Consider the following 14,092-nt stretch of genomic DNA (forward strand, 5'->3'; position numbering starts at 1 on the left):
ATAAATGAGGAATCACACACATGTTTTATGGTATATCCATGTGCTACAAAGAACTGGAATTAGAATAGTTTCCTAAGTTTTAGAAGAGCTCACTGCTATTATCACAAATCATTCATCTTCTTACATTGCTTCCACAATTTGTTGGTTCACCACATAAAGAACTATTATAAAGAGTTATTAAGTCTGCTCTTATCTTTCTCTTTCCAAGCCCAATTTCAGTGCTAATGTAGGGGATAGAACTATTACCTTATATGCTAAAAATTTTATAATTTTATTGTGAAGTTTTCTTTGGGAGTCATGTGACTGTGTTATATTCAAATCTGTGATATGAGGTGTGGTAATGAGGGGTTTGCTCTTGTTATATTTCTAATTAAAGTTTTCCCTATAGCTCCTTTTTTCTGACTCTGTGATCATTTTTGTGATATCTGAGCCTTTCCAACATTCCTATTAATTAGATAAACTCGACAGTCTAATAATGTTTTGAATATTGCTTCATATCTTGCCCAAATATGCTGACTAATCCCTGATTTTATTTTTCCTTTATTACTCTTTTCCTGCTTGCTTTTGGTATGCTTTTGTTGGACTGTTCATTAATTTCTACACCAAACTTTATCATAAACTCACATCTCACATCATATGTTTACTCCTGAATTTACATATTTCACTGTATATTGAAAATATAACCAACTATTTTTAAATTCTGGAAACAAAAGATACAACATCAACATTACACTTAAGCTATCAACGATTAAGTTATTTTTGGCTTAATTCCAATTATGGTATTTGGAGAATTCATGTTGCAACACAAAATTTTTGAATCTGTGTATGTAGAATGACATATCAAATACACTGTTTTTAAGACAGTTAAGTGTCTCCTGGTCATGAAATACAAGAAATACACGGTTAGCAAGTGTTACTTGCTATTGACGAGCTAAACTGCCTTATTAAAGTGCCAAGAAGAACAGTAATTTCTTGGGAGCAAATACAGTTGCGCAGAAAGAAATTCCACTTTCTGAGGAATCCTAAACACTTTTAGACCCTGCTGTTCTTAACAAGATACTGAAACACCTGACCCATCTCTCACTCTATTCCATAGTCCTTTTCAGGAACTAGGACTTATGAGGTGAGATAGCACCTGCCTTTTTCCCACCTTCTTTTTTAGAGTTCCTCTGCATTTCCCACAGTAGTGAATCCTTTCTGCCTTGTTAATCACCTCAGACTACTCAAGCAGACAAAGCTCTCATCTTCTTAGTGAACAATGGGGAAGCATTAACTGGAATTACATGAATATTTGTGTTCATTTTTTCTATGAAAGCAAAAATAGAGGCGGTCTTTTCCACCTCTAAACTGCCAATGCCTAGCACAGTGTCTGGCTGTGTGACATATACACACGTTTGTTACATGTTTCACATAGTGATACTATTCACATGCAGAAGAGACTCCTCGAATTTTCAAAAGATTAATTCTTTTGCTTCATATGTACATGTATATGCTCTGTGTTCCTCTTTTAATAAAACCAGATGTTTTTATTCTTAACATTCTCAACATTCTCATTTGTAAAATCTCTCCTACCTTTCTTTCCCTTGATGATATGATTTTTATAAGCAGAAAGGAAAGCCCTTCTGCTTTTTCACATCTGCTTGCTGATTCAGACTCATGCCGGTTTCCATTTTCTCATCAACAAAATGGTGAGCGAACAAGAAACAACCTCTTCCTCACAGTATGGTTATGAGGATTAAATGCAACAATACATACAAAGCGTTGCCCCAGAGTATATTTATTCAAAATGCCTATAGGGCATTCCCAATGCTCAATAAACATCAGCTGCCTTTTTTCTCCTTCTTGTTTTATTCTAGCTACAAAAGGAAATGCCATCTTTTCTACAACTATCTCATTAAGGTAAAATGAGATTCTCTATTTAAACAAAGCCCTTCGTTACCTAAGAAAGTAACCAAAGTCGCCCGGTTGTGCTAAACACAAACAGCGGTTGTGTAGGTGATGGAGAGCTGAAGTCAGTTCAATAAATCATGAAGGAATACGAAGTTTAACAAAGAAGAGTTTAATTGGAAACTGTAGTATCTCCATCTGCTCTAGCATCTTTTATCGAGTCCCAATTATTATTGCCTGAGGCAGATAAGCTTCAGACTAATCTGAATGAAGTGAGATGTGACATTAATTGTTACATTTGAACTCTTACCAGATTAGAAATTGTGCAACTACACACATGGCATATAACAACTTCCAGGTCCTCTTTTTCTTTCCTTTTCTTTTTTTTTTTTTTTCTATTTTCAAGAGATTACTCCATCTAGGGTGTTGCTGTGCTATTAAAAAGTAAATCTTGCATAGGATAAAGTGTTCCCTGAGACTTTGTTTCATGTGAGAGAAAGGGATACGGCTCTACCAGACCAGTAATAGCCAGATGCAGTTCGTCTTTACCTTCTCAAATGCAGATTACAGACAGATTACTGTCTTTTGCCATGAAAAGAAAAAAACCAAAAAAAAAAACCCAAAAAAACCTGTCTTTGGAAGAACTGATCTCCAGGAACAAAAGTAAATTCAGACAAAAGGGAAAATTAACCAACATTTAGAAAGCATGAGGTCAGCCACAAAACTCTACTGGTAGGAATTATTATTCATATTTAATAGATAAATACGCTCATGGAGGTTAAGTGGAAGTCACACAGCTAGCAAATGGATGAGCAAAGATTTATATTCAGCTGGGTTGGATTATTTTACCCTTCAAACATGGTTCATTCTACTGCTGCTCCCTGTTTTATGAGCAACAAAATCAGAGGACTGTGGTTAGGATCAAATTGATACTGTAGATGAAATGTGCTTTGAGGGCTGAAGGATGGAGGTGTCTAGTAGGCATATGGACATACCCTGATCCAGTTTCTCCATCAGTAAAATGTAATGTTGTGAAAATAAAATTGGAGGAAGTTTTAAGGATGCTTTAGAAAGTTAAAATACTATAGTGTATCTTTATTCTGTTCATGCTTGTTTATAATAAAGAAGCAGAAAGCCACATGCCTAGAGACCATCCTTCCTTCCCTCTTACTTTTCCTCCTCACTGCTCTCCCCCATCTCCTCCTATCACAAATTCTCATGTACATATACTTGAAGACAGTGAAGTCCTTAAAAGAAATTTCCAAGAAAATAAAAAGAGAAGGTGAAGAGAAGGACATTTAAAGTCTTCAAGGAGGAACAAACCTGTGTTTCATACCTTGGGGCAGTGTTCTCAGAACTCTTTCAGAATTACAATAATATCATTACTTATTTGATTTACAAGCTCCTTAAGCACAGAGGTGGTATCTTAAGGTTCTTTGTATTCCAGTATCTAGCACAGTAAAGAAAACTTAATAAATATTTATTCTTGAGAGGGAATACACGCGTGTGTATGTGCATACACACACACACACAGACTCATGCATTGATAGTGAATTCCTTGTCTATAAGAATTTTTTTGTACCCATCTTGAGATAACTGAGGCAACTATGGTAAGTTTCAAAAAGCATGTTAGAAGCCCTAAAAAAGAAAAAAAAACAAGCACGTTAGAAGCCCTAGATTTTGTAGGAGGAAACCAGAATTATAAATTCTAATGAAGAGACCAACAGGTAGGGAGAAACCAGAAAATTATGGTGGCAGTAAAGGCAAGGACACAGGGAGATCAGCTCGGTGCTTTGTGACCACCTAGAGGGGTGGGATAAGGAGGATGGGATAAGGAGGGTGGGAGGGAGGGAGACACAAGAGGGAAGAGATATGGGAACATATGTACATGTATAACTGATTCACTTTGTTATAAAGCAGAAACTAACACACCATTGTAAAGCAATTATACTCCAATAAAGATGTTAAATAATTAATTAATTAATTAATTTTAAAAATAAAGGCAAGGAAATATTTTTATTTCAGGAAGAAAATAGTGTCAAACTCTAAAGTGAGCTCAAATAAAATATATAAGGAAAAGTGTCCAATATATTAAGCAACAAGGAAGCCACCGGTAACGTTCTCAAAAGCAGTAAATTGATTCAGTCTTTGCTCATATGGCTATAGTGTTACTTACTGAAATAATGTCTAAAATATCTAAATCATCTCACATCTGATTTAGGAAGAAAACCAAGATGCCATAATGAATGCATTCACCCATTCAACAAACATAAACCAAGCACTCACTAGCTCTGTGCTGGGCACTAGGGATAAAATATAGATAAATATCACGGACTTTCAGGGCACCATTCATTTAATTTATTTTCTTTTCAAACTTCTATTTGCATCAAAATAAGTTTGAGGAGCCTTTGGAAAACATATATTCCTTTGGGTTTTCCCCATGAAGTGAGTGAATCTGAATCATCTATTATAAGACCAAGGTATCTATATTTTTATAGGCTTCAAAAAATTCTAACGCACATCAGTGTTTTAAACCACTAATACATCATCCCTCTAATAGTCATAATGTAAAGATAAGCTTACAGTTTCTGTTCGTATTTCAACAAGATGGAGAAATAAGAAGGCCTAAAAAGTCTCAAGCTCAAACATCAGATAGAATATAATACATAGCTGACCTTTCAAGAAAGAGAAAAAGACTTCTGCTTCTGGATAAAATGTATGGGATGAAAAAGACCTTGATCCTAGTGGAACAACCAGGAAAAACCTAACAAAATAAAAGTCATATTTTCAATGTGACAAAGGAGTCTTGATAAACTGACAGCCTCCATACCTGGAGGTGGGTATACGGTCTAGGTACAGCTGACTAAGGAGAGAGATGCTAAAGATGAAACAATTATGTGGGAACGGGAGAGGTCAGACAGGCCCTGAATGATAGTGTAGACTGAACTGGAGTATAGAAAAGTCCCAAGTACAAGAGCAAATTGCTGAGCCTGACAATTCTCTCCACCAACTCTATCCTCAAAATTCTGCAAAGAGAGCTTCAGTGGAGGAAGGACTAGAAACATAATCCATGCATTCTCATGGTGACTGGACTGCTGCATCCTACAGGTATAGAATCCAAAGACTAACCAACATATTTGAAGCTGCAGCCAACCGACTCCCAGCTCACATATTTATGAGATTTAAAAGGAATGAACTCAATCTAATAAAAGCTGTGACTTAGCCTCAGCTCAACACAAGAAAGGAATTCAGCTCTCTAAACTAGATAACAAACAATATGACACTTCAATCTCTACTTTTTATGTACAATATCTGGAATAAAATTCTTAAAAAATACAAGCAGGAAATTCAGTCTAAGTAACAAAGAAGGGATGGTATAAACAGAAAATAAATAATATGATGATAGACTTATACCAAAATCATACTGATATCTACGTTAAATGTAAATAGACAAAATATTCCAAGTATTAGTCACACATTGTCACACTGGATTAAAAAGTCAAGAACCAACTGAATGATGTTTGCAAGAGACATACTTTAAATTTAAAGATACAAATAGATTAAAAGGTAGAGAAAAGATAAAATAATCATAAGAAAACGGAAGTAGCCATATGAATATACAAAGTAGACTTTAAAACAAGAAGTGCTGCCAGAGAAAAATAGCTCATTTTGTAGTGATAAAGGTCAATTTATCGAGAAAAAAAAATTCTAATGATATATACACCTAATAACACAACTTCAAAATATATGAAGCTATCAGTTGAGAGCACAGGGACATAATCTTGCCAGTGGACAGAGCAAGGGTTCCAATGAACTATAAGTTAGAGCTGCTGCTAGGCACTTTGGAATTGTTGTGTCCAGGGACCAGCAGTCAAGGAGTTACTACCATATTGTCCAGGGTAACTAACCATGATAGACAGGAGGAGTAGAGATGGGTTTGCACAATGGGGAAAGGGAAGAATATATGTGGAACCCAGGTGATCCACTTGGATGGCAACTGGCACTCTTTTGTCCACTGTAGCAAAAAATGAACATAAGCAGCAACCCTGGCCTGGAAATAATTACCGGAGTTTCAGAGCCCTCTGAAAGGAAGATTTGGGTCACAACACAAAGTAAGCTACTAAGATCCAACATGGCATTAGCAGAGGGTGAGGGGAATTTGGAATGGAGAGTGGAAATGGTAAAAGGTGAGAATAGTTTTAGCTCCAATATCAACTGCAACTATTAAAGCTGTAGCTTATCTCACTAATCTGCTAAGTTTCCTCTCAGAAAGATAAGCCCGGGGCTTCCCTGGTGGCGCAGTGGTTGCGAGTCCGCCTGCCAATGCAGGGTACACGGGTTCGTGCCCCGGTCCGGGAAGATCCCACATGTCACGGAGCGGCTGGGCCCGTGAGCCATGGCCGCCGAGCCTGCGCGTCCGGAGCCTGTGCTCCGCAATGGGAGAGGCCACAACAGTGAGAGGCCCACATACCACACACACACACACACACACACACACAAATATATATATATATATATATATATATAGTTTTTCTTATTTCTTTATTTTTTCACTTTTTATTCTAATATGTATGTATGTGCATGTGTGTGTACACCTTTGGCTTAAATAATTAAATCTTGCTTTATATATCAGTTTGTTCTTGTCTTTCTTGTGGACGTTCTCCAAAGTCTTTATAAAAATCTACCAACACTTGAATTTTTGATTTATATTTCATCATAAAGACATACTATGATTTATCTACCCAGTCTGCATTGTTGAACATTTAATAGTTTTGATTTTTTACTAAGATAAACAATGATGTGAGATCCTACAGCATAAATCTTTGTACTTACTTTTATTATTACTTCTTTAAAAGAGAGTCTCAGGAATGGAATTAGTGAAGGTGAACAATTTTTAAAGCTCTTCATTCCAGATTTGTTGTATTAAGGTTCTATTATTTATATAGATCTTTATTTCTTTTTTTTCTTTTTTTTTTTTTTTTTTTTGCGGTACACGGGCCTCTCACTGCTGTGGCCTCTCCCGTTGCGGAGCACAGGCTCTGGACGCGCAGGCTCAGTGGCCACGGCTCACGGGCCCAGCCACTCCGCGGCATGTGGGATCCTCCCAGACTGGGGCACGAACCCGTGTCCCCTGCATCGGCAGGCGGACTCTCAACCACTGCGCCACCAGGGAAGCCCAGATCTTTATTTCTTTATGGAGGGTCATACTACCTTAGAAACTCTATACTCTTTTATAGATCATTATGAAATATGTGGTCTAAGGATAGAACACTTTAATCTTCATAGAGTAGAATGGGAATCCAGGAAAGTGAGAGACCTGAAATGGCTTCCCTTCATTACAATTTACTTGCTCTGTGGCCTACAGCAATTCACTGAACTATTTTGTTGAAAAACTGCCTCAAGCTTCTACAGAGTAAGAAAGAATGAGAAAGTTATACCCACATTCTCTTGAAGATTAGACTGTGCTATGAAATCCGAGCAGACAAATGAGATAAAAAATGAAGAGCTGAATTTAACACAGAAGAGCAAACAAGTGACTATATTGCTTTAAGGATGAAACTGCAAAGAATTACATTTAATACATCTGCAGAAGTTTCCAGAAATTGCACCACCTTGTTGCCTTTCATAGGCAGGCATTTTCCTTTCTGTTTAAAACACACAGTTTTTCAGTTAACAAAGCAAATTCATTTTAGAAAGTTAATGCCATAATTTTTTTTTTACCGAATTTTTATTTAAGACTACAGGTTATTTCCTTTTTCCTATTTCTTTCTCAAATGCTCATTTAAGGTTAATAGATGAAATGATTTAATTGTTTTTAAAGCATCAACAATAGAAAGTCTCCTGAAGTGACGCTAATTTGGTGTAGGCAGAGAGGAGCCTATTTGAAATGGAACATCTGTTGTAGTTTTAAATTTTGTAAAATCTTTTGGTAATTTACACAAATCATTCATTCTAAAAATATTTCTGAACACTTTATACGTGCCCAGCACTGTGTTAGACAGTAAACATTCAGAAAACAGTAAGACAGATGATCTCTCTCCAAAGGGTTCATAGCACAGTGAGAGAGATAAACATGTATACAGATATTTACAGTGTCATGGATACTAGACTTGAGGAAACATTTAGGCTACTAGATTTGAGGAAATATTTAGGCTACTAGAGTTGAGGAAACATTTAGGCTGGAGTAAATAATAACAAATTGAGCCTATGGTCAGGTATGGAAAAACTTCTCAGAGGAAGTAACTTTTGAACAGACAAAAAAAGAAGAAGCCTTCACAGCAGTGAAAAGAATGGTTCGGAACACATTAAAAGCATGCAGGATAGCACGTTTCATTAAAAGAACACAGAATTATAGAACATGACTATATATACTATGAATGATCAGAAAAGTCTCAGATTATGTAAGATTTCTCTATTAAAATACATTCTGTCACTGTTTACCTTCAGGTATCACTTCTCCCGCTGTAACCCTAAGAGGTTACTAGAAATTGTTTTATTTAGTGCTTTTGTACAGACATTTTGCATAACTCTCTTTAAACTAAAACTGATTTTTAAGTGAAATTGTAACAAAAACATGAAAAAAAACAATCATTCAATAATTGTACTAGAACTAGATGGGCAGTGAACCTCAGGATTTGAGATGTTTGCCACAAGGGATAAGTAACTGAGAAGAACTTCAAGAAGCTGATGGTACATAAAAGAGACAGTTTCCCCATAGGTCAGACCCACTGCTAGGAGCAGCATTTCCAGGAGAGCTGAGCAAAGTACAGAAGAGCCTGGAATCCTTCCCGGGTCTCAAGAAGTTTCTGATCAGGACTTTGATCTCTTTGGAGTGAGGCAAAACTATCTCAGAAAAATTAAGAGCTGAACATTAAAATCTCAACCTAGCCAAACAGCATTCTTTATTTAATGACTAACAGACTGCTAAATTTAAAAAAAATTAAAATGTTATGAACAATTAACATCTCTCATACTCATGTGGTGCTTCTGTACAAATGCCTATTAAATATTCAGGTCGATAATGGCTGGCAGCGCTCCAGGACTCTGCAAAACACACAGCACATCGGCAGCCACCATTTGCCTGCATCAGCAGAGGCTGCAATTCAGAGACCATTAAGTTCTTCTCCTCCTCTCTGTGTGCTTCTATTTGTTTCTTTTTTTCCTCCTCCTCATTGAAAATCAAATTCAGTGATTTAATATTTACCCTTTTTCAAAGCTACATATAAAAAGAGATAAGTTAAACTGCTTTGGGAATTCTGGTACTATACACTCTCCACCCTAATATTTTCTAGAAGGATGCATTAGGCAAGAAAAGGAGAACTTTATTATCTAGAGAGATGGGAAGCCTAGCCTACCAGATGTGGAATTACAGAAAGCACAGTGGAAGGTCAGAAGGAAGGAGCATCTTCCAGTAGTAATCCGTTCCTACTTTCCTAGAGCAGCTTTCCTCCCAGATGTCAGTAGCAAATTATCTAGAATTCCCAGATTGTGGAAAAGATCTGATACTTAATAGGAATTTCTCTTGTCCTGTATTGCATGCTTTAGTACATTTATTCCTCATAACAACCTTGAAAGCAGGAAATACAGCACCCATTTTACAGATGAGGAAACTGCGTATCAAGGAAAGTAGGTAAAATACGTTGCTGGTAATTGATACATTCAATCTCTGTAAAACACTAAAGCACATAATATTTTCTTCACTGGGTTTCTCCAATCTTCAGCAGCAACCCGCACCCTTATTTTTTCCTCATAGACTTATATCCAGATGAAATTCACTACATGTAGATTATTGATATCTGCTCCATAAAGATCCAGTTTGTAATTCTCTTACTCCCTTCTCTTCATCCAAGTCATAACAAATCCATGCCATAAAGTCACTGGCAGCGCCCATTAACAATTCCCAGGAAATAAAAATAGAATCTGGGTAATAAAATAAAGTCTAAGCTTTTTTTGTTTTTTTTCCCTTTATGCTTAGTCTAGTTTCACTTGCTCACAGGATGCTGCGGGCAGAGGCCTCGAACCCAGCGCTTCAGACCGGAGTTCCTCATGGAAATCGGGACACCACGACACCTCAATTCAAGGTGGCATCGGCGGGGCATGCGCACAGGCGCTGCGCCTCTACTGCGATCCAGAGCATGAGCGGCGCAAGTGCAACTGACCCATGACAACTCTACCCGCTCCCTGCTGACAAGATTCCTACAAAGCAGCTCCGCCCATGGCCTGGTTTGCAGGGGGCAGAGGGAACAGTGTGCTCTAGAGCAGGGCTCGCAGGCACCTCTCCATCCTTTGCTTCTGAACCGAACTGCATCTCCTATTGGCTCAAACAACACACCCAACAGAAGGACCCTTGTTGGGGCCCAACTCAGGAGGGTCGGTAGCAATACTAGTTGGATTTTTTTTTTAATTAAAATCCTAATCCAAATTCACTTCAAAGGAGTAGGCAGGCCCTTTCACAGTTGACTCCCATCAACAGTCATCAGAAATATGTCCAGTGACCTGTGTATTTAAGCTCAACTCTTGCCAGCTACTTCTGGAATCTTTATCCATCCGTTATTGTCATGAAAAATATATTGTAATAGTGCAACCCAGTCCTCTCCTACGACACAAGCATCCAATGAGACACACCCCTTCGAGTGACCCAACTCCATTCTAACCAGCCCTTCACCAGTGGTCTAGAAGGTGAAGAAATGTAGTCAGGTAATATAACTGTTTCGTTTGTTTTCAAATATAAAATGACCACGAAGAATGTTGGGTTAAAAACCTTAATATTTGTTTTTGTTATAATGCATAATAAAAAAATAATAATAACAATAATATAGTAATCATAATAATTGTTATATAGTAATAATAATAGTAACTGTTATCACTTATTGAGCCCTTATGTGTCAGAAACTGCTCTACACTGGCCTAAATTATAAGAATAAACTCATTTAATTTTTATCACAACTCTATAAACGTATATACTATTTTCATCCACATTTGTTCAAAAGAAGAAAAGGAAGTAAGATTTATGGATTAACTTGTCTAAGGGCACAAAGTCAGTAAATATCAGAGCTGACCCTTGATCTCAGGAAGACTGGCTCCAAATACCAAGCTTTTCACCCTGCCCTCTGCCACCTGTGCTAGGTGGCCTCCACGTAAAGAACCACAGATCGAAATTCAGGCCTTTCCAAACTCGATCTCCCTCTTCTAAACTCACTTTCTGAGTACTTTTAAAAGATGGTATTAAATCTGCCCTATGCAGATACTTGAATCATTTGCATGCAAATATTTAAAGATACAGTATTAGCTTCAAGGTACTTAAAATAATCACCGCAGAAGACACTACAGTATATCCAACTCAGCAATGTTTCTACACAGTGCTGTAGTCCATTATTTGTGGTCCAAGAATCATTTCCTTTTCAGAATCTTTATGCTTCCACAGTACCCTGAACTTAGCTCCACTATTATGCTAATCATACTGTCTTAGATTTATTTATTTAATTCCCTTGCTTAACTCACCATATTGAGAGGGCAAAAGTTGAAATCAGAGCAGAAATAAATGAAATAGAAACAAAGAAAACAATAGCAAAGATCAATAAAACTAAAAGCTGGTACTTTGAGAAGATGACCAAAATTGATAAACCTTTAGCCAGACTCAGCAAGAAAAAAAGGGAGAAGACTCAAATCAATAGAATTAGAAATGAAAAAGGAAAAGTTACAACGGGCACTGCAGAATACAAAGCATCATAAGAGACAACGACAAGCAACCCTATGCCAATAAAATGGACAACCTGGAAGAAATGGACAAATTCTTAGAAAGGTATAACCTTCCAAGACTGAACCGGGAAGAAATAGAAAATATGAACAGACCAATTACAAGTAATGAAATTGAAACTGTGATTAAAAATCTTCCAACAAACAAAAGTCCAGGACCAGATGGCTTCACAGGTGAATTCTATCACACATTTAGAGAAAAGCTAACACCTATCCTTCTCAAACTCTTCCAAAAAATTGCAGAGGAAGGAACACTCCCAAGCTCATTCTATGAGGACACCAACATCCTGATACCAAAACAAGACAAAAATACTACAAAAAAAGAAAATTACAGACCAATATCACTGATGAATATAGATGCAAAAATCCTCAACAAAATACTAGCAAACAGAATCCAACAGCACACTAAAAGGATCATACACCATAATCAAGTGGGGTTTATCCCAGGAATGCAAGGATTCTTCAATATATGCAAATCAGTCAGTGTGATACACCATATTAACAAATTGAAGGATAAAAAACATATGATCATCTCAACAGATGCAGAAAAAGCTTTTGACAAAATTCAACACCCATTTATGATAAAAACTCTCCAGAAAGTAGACATAGAGGGAACGTACCTCAATATAATAAAGGCCATATATGACAAACCCACAGTCAACATTGTTCTCAATGGTGAAAAACTGAAACCATTTCCACTAAGATCAGGAACAAGACAAGGTTGCCCACTCTCACTACTATTATTCAACATAGTTTTGGAAGTTTTAGACATGGTAGTCAAAGAAGAAAAAGAAGTAAAAGGAATCCAAATCGCAAAAGAAGTAAAACTGTCATTGTCTGCAGGTGACATGATACTATACATAAAGAATCCTAAATATGCTACCAGAAAACTACTAGAGCTGATCAATGAATTTGGTAAAGTAGCAGGATACAAAATTAATGCACAGAAATATCTTGCATTCCTATACACTAAGAATGAAAAATCTGAAAGATAACTTAAGGAAACACTCCCATTTACCACTGCAACAAAAAAATAAAATACCTAGGAATAAACCTACCTAAGGAGACAAAAGACCTGTATGCAGAAAACTCAGACACTGATGAAAGAAATTAAAGATCATACAAACAGATAGAGAGATATACCATGTTCTTCGATTAGAAGAATCAACATTGTGAAAATGACTATACTACCCAAAGCAATCTACAGATTCAATGCAATCCCTATCAAACTACCAATGGCATTTTTCACAGAACTAGAACAAAAAATTTCACAATTTGCATGGAAACACAAAAGACCCTGAATAGTCAAAGCAATCCTGGAAAGAAAAACGGAGCTGGAGGAATCAGACTCCCTGACTTCAGACTATACTACAAAGATACAGTAATCAAGATAGTATGGTACTGGCACAAAAACAGAAATATAGATCAATGGAACAGGATAGGAAGCCCAGAGATAAACCCACACACCTATGGTCACCTTATTTTTGATAAAGGAGGCAAGAATATACAATGGATAAAAGACAGCCTCTTCAGTAAGTGGTGCTGGGAAAACTGGACAGCTACATGTAAAAGAATGAAATTAGAACACTCCCTAACACCATACACAAAAATAAACTCAAAATGGATTAAAGACCTAAATATAAGGCCAGACACTAAACTCTTAGAGGAAAACATAGGCAGAACACTCTATGACATAAATCACAGAAAGATCATTTTTGATCCACCTCCTAGAGAAGTGGAAATAAAAACAAAGATAAACAAATGGGACCTAATGAAACTTCAAAGCTTTTGCACAGCAAAGGAAACCATAAACAAGACAAAAAGACAACCCTCAGAATGGGAGAAAATATATGCAAACAAAGCAACTGACAAAGGATTAATCTCCAAAATATACAAGCAGCTCATGCAGCTCAATATCAAAAAAACAAACAACCCAATCCAAAAATGGACAGAAGACCTAAATAAACATTTCTCCAAAGAAGATATACAGACTGCCAACAAACACATGAAAGGATACTTAACAACACTAATCATTAGAGAAATGCAAATTAAAACTACAATGAGGTATCACCTCACACTGGTCAGAATGGCCATCATCAAAAAAATGTACAAACAATAAACACTGGAGAGCGTGTGGAAAAAAGGTAACCCCTCTTGCACTTTTGGTGGGAATGTAAATTGATACAGCCACTATGGAGAACAGTATGGAGGTTCCTCAAAAAACTAAAAACAGAACTACCATATGAACCAGCAATCCCACTCCTGGGCATATACCCTGAGAAAACCATAATTCAAAGAGTCATGTACCACAGTGTTCACTGCAGCACTATTTACAATAGTCAGGACATGGAAGTAACCTAAGTGTCCATCGACAGATGAATGGATAAAGAAGATGTGGCACAGATATACAATGGAATATTACTCAGCCATAAAAACAAGCAAAATTGAG

This window comes from Mesoplodon densirostris, chromosome 5, assembly GCF_025265405.1.
Source record: "Mesoplodon densirostris isolate mMesDen1 chromosome 5, mMesDen1 primary haplotype, whole genome shotgun sequence".
Lineage (NCBI taxonomy): Eukaryota > Metazoa > Chordata > Mammalia > Artiodactyla > Ziphiidae > Mesoplodon > Mesoplodon densirostris.